Source organism: Alosa pseudoharengus, unplaced genomic scaffold, assembly GCF_046254945.1.
Source record: "Alosa pseudoharengus isolate Yale_2024_CS ecotype anadromous, Long Island Sound unplaced genomic scaffold, YU_APseudo_1.1 YU_APseudo_1.1_scf_1, whole genome shotgun sequence".
Lineage (NCBI taxonomy): Eukaryota > Metazoa > Chordata > Actinopteri > Clupeiformes > Clupeidae > Alosa > Alosa pseudoharengus.
This window is the reverse complement of record NW_027468564.1, coordinates 54771327-54780980: the sequence shown is the minus strand read 5'-3', so window position 1 is coordinate 54780980 and position 9654 is coordinate 54771327. Positions and strand designations below refer to the sequence as shown.

The following is a 9654-nucleotide window of genomic DNA, read 5'->3' as shown; positions in this document are numbered from 1 at the left end:
CACACACACACACACACACACACACACACACACACACACGTCCTCCTCTTAGCAAAAAAAGGGGAGGAGGGGGAGAGAAAAAAAAACTTTCCAGTCCAAGCCGCAATCAATTTGTAGAGCAGAGAGAGACTGTGGCCCATGTGTTTTTGATAAGTTTAACTGAGAAGAATGAGGTAATGATGAGGTCATGTTTGTCCTTTGGACAGGTTCAAATAAAAGGGTTTGATGCTTTCTAAATGGTTTTACACTCCTCCCCCTTACCCTCCCACACACACACACAAACAGTGAAGCAAAAGGCCTAAAGAGTGTGTTATGACAAGACCTGTTCCAGGAGATACAGTGCTCAATCGCAATCCATCTCATCAACAAGAAACACTTGGCAAGCCTGCTAGCTTAAGTTTGCATTTGCTTTTATCGACAGCATTTCCCAAAATGAGTCTGGTGATCTGAAACGGTCAGACCGTGAAGCCATGTGAAGCATGTCTGTAACATGGCTTGTGGCGTAACATGTCTACATGCTTATTCTCATCATTTTGCAAAGGCAATCTTTGGTGTCCAAGTTGAAGAAACGATCAAAAACACAGAAAAGTAAATCCATGCATTGCGCTCTTAGTAACAGAAATAAAGAAAACTACACGTTCAAAACTGTGATTACACTTTATTGGATAAGTTGCTTGCAATTTGTCAAAAAAAAGTCATTAAACATGTCAACGGTCTTTGGGTCCTATGCACTGTGCTATAGGATAATATTTGCCTAAATTCCCTCAATCACGCATGTTTTTTTTTTGTCAAAATGCACTAGATTGTAACATGCATGGAATAACACAATTATAGAATACAGGAGTCAAAAAAATTCCTGATTTCTAACGATCAGCATCGGCATAGAAAAACCCATATCGGTCAACCTCTAATGTGGACCTGCTTTGCTAAAGGCACAGCCATTTTAACCATTAGTCCATAGCCCCCCTGACAGATGTTGAAATGAATATGCAACACAATGCAGACCTGCCAACCCAGAACAGATATTATGAGTACAAATTTTTCAGCTCATCTTGGTGTAGATGTGTGTGGCCAAATATCAGCGCAACATATACATATATTTTGAATAGTTGACTCATTTATTAATGTCAAATATCTAAATTTAAGCTGAGTGTGTAACTGAAAATAATAACTTATTTTGTTATTATTTACCACCTTTCACAAAGATTCCATTGAATGATGCATTTAACTGGTAACAATAGTCTTGTATCATACCATTCCGTTTAGGATCACAAAGGTGGCTAGGCAACATCAGAATGTCATACATAGCACAGGGTAAACTGGAATTTTTGTTCACTCTTTCTTGAATTTGTGTAGAAGTTGGCTGGTTTCAGATTTGTTGATAAATTGATTTTTCGGACTTTGATTTCTGGTGATCTGATTTTAATGTGGTTCTGTTGGTTCTTAGCCTGCTGCCTAGCAGCACGGCAGGATGGGCACAGTTCAGATAGAGCCATTAAGAAGCGCGTGAAAAAATACAGACTGGAGGAATTAAAGACAGAGCTGGAGGCTTTGGGGGTTAACGTTGATGGACATGGACAAGACATGGATAAAAATAAAAATAAAAACAAAAAGACCAAAAAGGAACTCCAAAACCTTCTAATAAAGGAGCTGAAGCGGGTCAAAGACGGCAGAACTGGCCTAGACAAGAGGGCTAGGGAGAGGGCAGAAGGACTAACTCTGCCCATGGAGATCCCAGAAGACGTCCTAAATGTTCTTCATGACCTTGATGTATTCTTGGACAAAGAGTTGGAAGACTGTGAGAGAAATGAACAGAGGGATGACGATGTGAAAGCTGTGCTCGACAGTCTCCTAGATAAAGTGGACTCGACTCTGGATGAGCAGAAGACATCTGCTCTTATTGAGTGTAAGAAGTAGCCTTGCATCACCAGAACCGACTTGAGCTCGGAACAATAAGTGGGCTACATAAAAAAGTATACTCAGATTTAAAACATCAAAATGGTTCAGCATTGAATTTTAATAAATTGTTCCCTCATTATGTTTAGCTTCAGAAGGACTAAAAAACAAAGTCTTGAGGCCAGAGGTTGGAGACAGGAAGGAGGAGGCCGAGCGGGAGGCCAATTTCTGGAGTTCCAGAGAGAATCACAAAGGCTCCGTCCCCAGGAGGAGGTTTCCGTGGGCCAGACACAGCAGCAGATGGCTGACTGTGTGAACGATTGACAAGGACTTGACCATCAATAAAGCAGATTCGATTTGTAGTGATCTTAATGTTTCTCCACGATTCATTTCTCAAATATAATTCTGCAACCTAATGACTCATACCAAGCTGTTCCAATGTTCCAAGTTGTCCCACATCAATCAGTGGTAGACCATTCTGAGAGAGTAACGAGTTGTCCCCTACTCTTTAACATAGAGCACAGCGGCTTATGGAACAGACTTCTGTGAAAAGAAAAAAAATTGTCCATTTAACTTATGCAACCATGCAAAAATTCCAAACTACAACACATATTTTTAGTTTGGATTATTATTTGTCTTCATCAGATCCAACAGCAATGGTAAAAAAAAAATGTCTGTTTAATTTATGCAACAATGCAAAAATTCTTAACTAAAACACTGATTTTTTGCTTGGATTTGCCTTCATCAGATCCCATAGCAACTTAAATAATCATATTATTCATTATTGAAAAATATAATTTACTTAAGAAGGCACTTGCTGGCTAATCTTTCACTAGTCTTGGGGAGTGAGTTGTGCTATCGCCCCAGCTCTGTACCCAGCAGCTGTCTTCCCAGGACGCCCTGAACTCACGGCTGCCAGCAACTGTGGTGCAGCCGGTACAGCAGGCAGTGCAGTGCACAGACAACGCAGCAGCAGCACCTGAGCCAAAATGCAGCTAGGGCACTGAGAGAGAGAGAGAGAGAGAGAGAGAGAGAGAGAGAGAGAGAGAGAGAGAAAACCTGAGGGGAAGGAATGCATGCCGGCGGAGAGAGCGGCATCCCAACCTGTGCTGGAGGCGGGGGAGGAGAACGGGGGGGGTTGGGTACAGTCGCTTCCTCCACCACCGCTGCAGGCACTGAGCCAGAGCAGCAGACATCAAGTTTAGCCATCTCAGGCCCCGGGCAAGTACACTATTCATGAGCCTTTTATAAAACAGAATGAGGGTAGAGGAGTACAGAGGGAGGGGGGGGGGGGGGTCGCCTGTAGCAAAGAAAGGGGAAAACTCCCCTGGATAAATTAGCATTTTCTTTTATTCTCAGTTAGAGCTGGGGGCTAAGCCGCAGCCAAACTTTCCACGTAGTCAAGCCTTCTCTAGCAGTACTGCAAAATGAAATAAATGTGTGTGGGTAACTCCGTAAGCTCCATCTGCCTAACAGCCCTGACCCTTCACCTCCAACCTGCAAAGGGGGGCGCACATGCAAAGCACTTCAGAAATGATTACCTTATTTGTCATGGATGTGGCTCTCCACTCAGGGCAGGGCATGGAAAGGGGATAGCCTCAGAGAGTTATATTGGAGCAGGCTGGATCAGGAGATTAATGTTTGAGTAAAAAAAAAATAGCAGAGGTGGGGCAGCAACTAAAGACGAGACCTTATTCCCATGTGACAGTTATGAAGGCTCACTTTCATGATTATTAAAACACACAGAGCGATAACACAAATGGCACGATATGACATATGATATGGGCCCCTCGAGCCATACCAGACCACCAGAAATCATCCTCTCCAGAAAAAACGGCCCTATATAAAATATACAAATATACCAATACATATTTATACCCGCATACTTCTAACGTTAGAGTGAATATGCGATTGTGTGACGAAGAGACAGTGAGATACATTAGATATGTATTATATTTACTTGTTTTAATGAGGTCAGCCCCCCGCATCATTCATCTCCTGACTAGGCGACGTGACGCTACTGCTCGCGGCATTCCTACACACAGGAGTCTTTTGGTGAAATGCAGCGCATGACCGTCCTATTCAATCTAAAGAGAGGCTAGTGCAAACCACTGACTGCAAACAATTAACTGTAAACTCTGTACACACACACACGTAAACTTTATTAGTTATGTTTCGACCCACGCTCTGCTGAAGCCACTGGTTGCCATGATTACAATGACTCGACACTGAAGCTAGCTGCCTTCAAGCCAGCAGAATAGAAACTTTGTAATATATTCAATGTAACAATTTGAAAATGTTTCGGCTTCCATTCGAAATCCTGTGGCTAGCTGTACGTCGACGTGTTGAATTAGAGTAGCGTGCTGCATAGAAAACTAGCAGGGTTGGCTGCAGTGCAAACATTCGAGTGTCAGACATTTACACATGCCAAAGTTACAGTTTAACGAGTGTTAATATCAAACAACTTAATTCAACTACGAAAATCTGAATTGATGCACACGGTTGTTTAAATAAAATCCGCTTACCCCTAAACACAGAACGACGTTGCAAGATGTTGAAATCAGTTACTTTCATTCAGTCCACACGGTGCGTGCACACACGCAGGGTTGGTTGGTTGCAAGGGGTTTGAATTAACTTAAGCTAGCATAGCTTCTGCATGCATCCGCAGTATAGGCTACAAGGGGTCCCACACAGCCGCAGATCGCTACACACAATGATGGACGACAACAAGAGCAAAGTACTTGCTGAAGCCTATCCTCGTTGCATACATATCGGAAACGCTTCGAAGCTCACTATATGGCAGGAAGTGACTTATGTCCCGCTAATGCTTCCATAGCCTATTTTGAAAGGCATGTTGCTGTAGTTCGCCGTAGGTTTTACACATGTGGACAGCTGTGAATCTTCCTTAGACGTGACATGGGGTACATTAAACATTTCTATTTATTGCAAAATGCAACGAGCACTAAGTCATCCAGGCTACATTAGCATTAGAACTGCAGCAACTGACATAATTTAGGCAATTTAGCCTATTTGGTGCAACATCCGAGTGATTTAGCCTAAACTTATCAGCTATATCAGCTTGTAACGATAAAAAAAAGAAAACTAGTTTCTATCATTAGAATGCAATAGCTTAGAAATACAACGGGTTGCACTGACTTACACTACACGCTATAGTGTGTGTGTTGATCATGACATGGTAAAAATACTACTACTAATATAAATTCACATTTTCAAAAAATGACATATTTATTATCCGTCTCGCTGGTGCAATCTAAAGTAGCCTACCCATTTTGACCCATTTCCAAGCATGCTTTAGAATGAACACTTACCTTATTCTTTCCCTTCTGCAAGACACCGCGTGTGCCTGACATGCCACTCGACGAGGTAGGCCCTACTCCCTCAGGAAAACCTATCCCACTGCAGCGCGCTCAGCACGACGATAAAGTGGATTGTGTAACTCCTCACAGAAGACGAGCATCTCTAGGTGGTCAATGAACACATTCTTTAGATTATAAGAGTAATTTAAAATGACAATAATTCTATTTTTATTAGATTTTTGAACAGATTCCTATCTTTCAATTGTTTACTAGAAAAAAATGTTGACTTAAATATATTTAATATTTCAATATTCAATCTGAGATTGCAGTTCTCAAATTTTGGGTGTTGACATTATAGAGAAGTGTTTCCATCTAGTGGTGAACTTGAGCCAATGCAGGCTAAAGAATCGTTTTGAGTTTAACGGTCAAATTAATTAACTCTGGTTAAATAATTCACAGATTATAAATACATTTGATAGAGTTCAGCATTGACCTAAGCAGCACACACACACACACACGATTTTACTATAACATTTAAGGTGCATTTCTCCATTGCACATTTGAAGATGCAATGTTTATGGGGACATTGCTCTATGCCACATTTCTAACCCAGCCTGCTGCTGTCACACATGCCCCCACGCTGTTGTGTCAAGCACTTACCCACTGGATGGCACCACAATCCACATTGTGTCTGAACCCAGTCCTGTCACACTAACATCTTTCTTGAGATCCACCACCAACAGAATTGCACCAGGTAGGCTAATCTCAGTGAGGAAATCTACATAGTTTCATAAAATCACCGCATATTCCTACTTGTAACATTTCTCATATTCACCGATAGACTGAAGGTCAATCTCTTCTTTTGATAACATTTAGTGTTATGCATCTTAGACTGTCATGATAGGGCCCATTGACTGTTTATTTTGCTCAGGATATGTCCTGTAAAACATCAATAGACATGTTAACAAGGTTAAAAACTTGATTTTCCCCACAGGGGGTCTTTATACCAAAGATTTTAGATCTTAAGGCCTCTACAGAATATCTTGAATAAAGAAGGAAAAATGTTTTTTATAGGTTTCTCATGGGCATACGCGTAGATTACGGTGGGGACGGGTGGGATATGTCCCCACCACTTCTAAAAAAGTGCAAACCAATTGCGACCGAAAAAATCCCCACATATGAAATCATCGAGTCTAAACCATGCGATAGGCGCGCACAACGACATCCTCACCTCATGCAAACCTGCCTGGATATGTGTGGATCGAGTGTTGCGTGGTTAAGGTTTTTTAACATCCGCACCCACCCGACCCTCCAGTCATGTAATGCCTGCTAGAGTTGACTGTAGCTCGGAATGCAATCGGTTGCCATAGGCTAGTAGGCTATCCTAAAATCCAGCGATAAAACAAAGCATGAACTCGAGGGTCGGTCTGGCCTATATATGTATATTGTAATGTTTACAGATAGGCTATCTAGGCGATATTTGTAACATTTATTTTGTATTTGGCCTGCTATAAAATCATGTAGGCCTATTGAACAATTTAAACACATTGTGAACCCCAAAGTTGGAGACATGCATATAGACATTGCTGCAAATGTAAAACCGGATTACTCTGGAATGGCTAACTGTACAGGGGAGTGCTTTAAACTTTAATTAAAACTTTAAACTTTAATTACACCTTTGTGTTCGGTAAGGTCTTGGGTTCGGAAAGTTCGCGAAGCCAAGATGAATGGGTAGGGAGACGGGCGCAGGAAATATGATTAAATTAAGCTACTTTTCTCGCGAACCGTTTACCACAACAACTAACCACCAACATCGTTTAAAAGCTGAGAAAAAGCTCTTTCGTGTGATACATGTGATGTCTGTGATGAATAGGCTATTTCGCAAGTAGTTCAGCAAATTTGGGTGGGACAGAAATACCTTTACAGAGCAGCATATCAGGGCTGGCCATATCGGCTCTGATGTAGCCTACATTGATTTAAATGCATTATCGCTTTACTACCCAACACGCGAACAAGAAAGAAAAGAAAAAAGAAACCAACGAGCTTATGTCACGATTTCCGATATGCCTAGTCCTAGAGAAAAGACAGCTATTGGTAACCTAACAAGTAGTTAGTTGTCCCAAAGTTGTCCCAAACTTTGAGACGACCCATACTCGCATTAACTGAATCTTATCAACCCGAACTGCGATGTTCCAAACAGAGTGACAGGATGCAATGTCTAATAATCTCACTGCCTATGGCATAACTGATACAGTGCGCCTAGGCCTACTGTTAAACACCTGAAAAATATTAAGCTGCTGTTTTCTTTTCATGACGAGCACTAGGCCTACTTTTGAATGATTTATGACTGAATGGAACGTTGCGTTTTTATGCGCCCGAACTGCTTATCACGTCGTGTGACAAAGTTTACACCAATCATCATCTTCTAATGCAGTGTTTCTCAAACTTTTTCAGACCAAGAACCACTTAATCAATAAAAAAAGCTTCACGGACCACCTAGCTAAAAATAAATAAATAAATTAGACCTACTTCAATAGTAAATTACACAATAGGCCTACTCACTGAACCACTTTGATTGTATTATTGTGTCAGAGAATTCATATGATTTAAACTGGCATGGCTTACATAGGCAGTGTTGCAGAAATGTTTGGATTTACATACAAGTTGGTTCAATATTGCAAACAACTCATCTATATTATATTTTACCACGTCTGCTCGCGGACCACTTGGGCTAGCTTGCGGACCACCAGTGGTCCCCGGACCACACTTTGAGAAACACTGTTCTAATGTATCCTTATGTTGAGATGTCCATTCTCTTTGCCCTAGGTTATAATTTGTGCGTGAAACATGTTTCAATTAAGACAGTACACAAGCTATTTTTATTGTTGTATTGAATGATTTCATGAATGAATTGTACGCACATAGGCTACAGGATTACGGCTGGCGGCGCCACTGACCAAGGCCACAGTAGCCTGTGAAACTCTGATTTTCAAAGGGGAATCACGGCCAACGCAGGGGGCAACTCTTCGCTTCAATTTCCCTTCCAAATTACTTTTTATTGTCTGAAGACATATATCGCAAGAATCTAATATTCTAAGCAACAGCAAAGCAAATGCAACCAAAGTGCAGTCGGTTTCACCTCGTTTTCAGACACACGTTGCGGCAAAAAGACTTCTCATTTTTTTTTTTTTTGTCGGGTAGGGTCAGGTTCGGGTAGTTAATCAGTGCATATTGAGGGTCGAGTGGGTGCGGATGTTAAAAAACCTTAACCGGCGCAACACTACTGTTGAGCATATTGTAATGCAGCGTTGAATGGATGAATAGCTTACATAAGGGTACCCTGCACTTTTCAAACCACACTCAAGCTTATGGTTATTGTCCCCACCACTATTAAAAACAAACTGACGCCCTTGCTCATGGGAGCAGAAAAAAAAAAACTTGGAAGATGTGACTGATGACAGCTTAAGTGCACTGGGCTATAATTAATTTATTTAACTCAACATGAAACCAAAAGTACATTCTATAATGTTACAAATGGAATCTTAACATACCTTGTCTGTGACTGTATGTTGGCCGTCTCTATTGTCATTATACATGTTGACTATTTTGTAATATTTGTTTTATTTCATCGCAAAAACAAATAGGTGTCAATGGGCTCCTTCCCAAACGGACGGAAAATTAGGCCTATATTGTTTTCTGTTAATATGTCTGCCATAGCTGTGTTATAGTACTTATTTCAAGTACAGTCAATAATATGTTCTCCATTAGGAAATAAACAAACATTTGAAACACAAATACATGCTAGTGGAAGTCTAGTAGAGGGCTTGTAATGCAGCGTTGAATGGATGAATAGCTTACATAAGGGTACCCTGCACTTTTCAAACCACACTCAAGCTTATGGTTATTGTCCCCACCACTATTAAAAACAAACTGACGCCCTTGCTCATGGGAGCAGAAAAAAAAAAACTTGGAAGATGTGACTGATGACAGCTTAAGTGCACTGGGCTATAATTAATTTATTTAACTCAACATGAAACCAAAAGTACATTCTATAATGTTACAAATGGAATCTTAACATACCTTGTCTGTGACTGTATGTTGGCCGTCTCTATTGTCATTATACATGTTGACTATTTTGTAATATTTGTTTTATTTCATCGCAAAAACAAATAGGTGTCAATGGGCTCCTTCCCAAACGGACGGAAAATTAGGCCTATATTGTTTTCTGTTAATATGTCTGCCATAGCTGTGTTATAGTACTTATTTCAAGTACAGTCAATAATATGTTCTCCATTAGGAAATAAACAAACATTTGAAACACAAATACATGCTAGTGGAAGTCTAGTAGAGGGCTTGTCTTGTCCATTTTCCATAAAATCCATGGTAGTCTCCAAACAGGAACTTGGTTGCCAGAATATGGCACTACTGAGTAATCACTACA

At 40.8% G+C, this 9654-nt stretch overlaps 1 protein-coding gene across 1 annotated transcript in view; it reads right to left on the bottom strand.

Annotated features, from left to right (window-relative positions):
- add3a (adducin 3 (gamma) a) overlaps positions 1-4486 on the bottom strand; it is a 105323-nt gene extending 100837 nt beyond the window's left edge. Inside the window, exon 1 of the mRNA XM_076293304.1 lies at positions 4422-4486. The gene's annotated coding sequence lies outside the window, so the exon portion shown is untranslated. The remainder of the gene's footprint in view (positions 1-4421) is intronic.
- Between the last annotated feature and the right edge of the window lie 5168 nt (positions 4487-9654).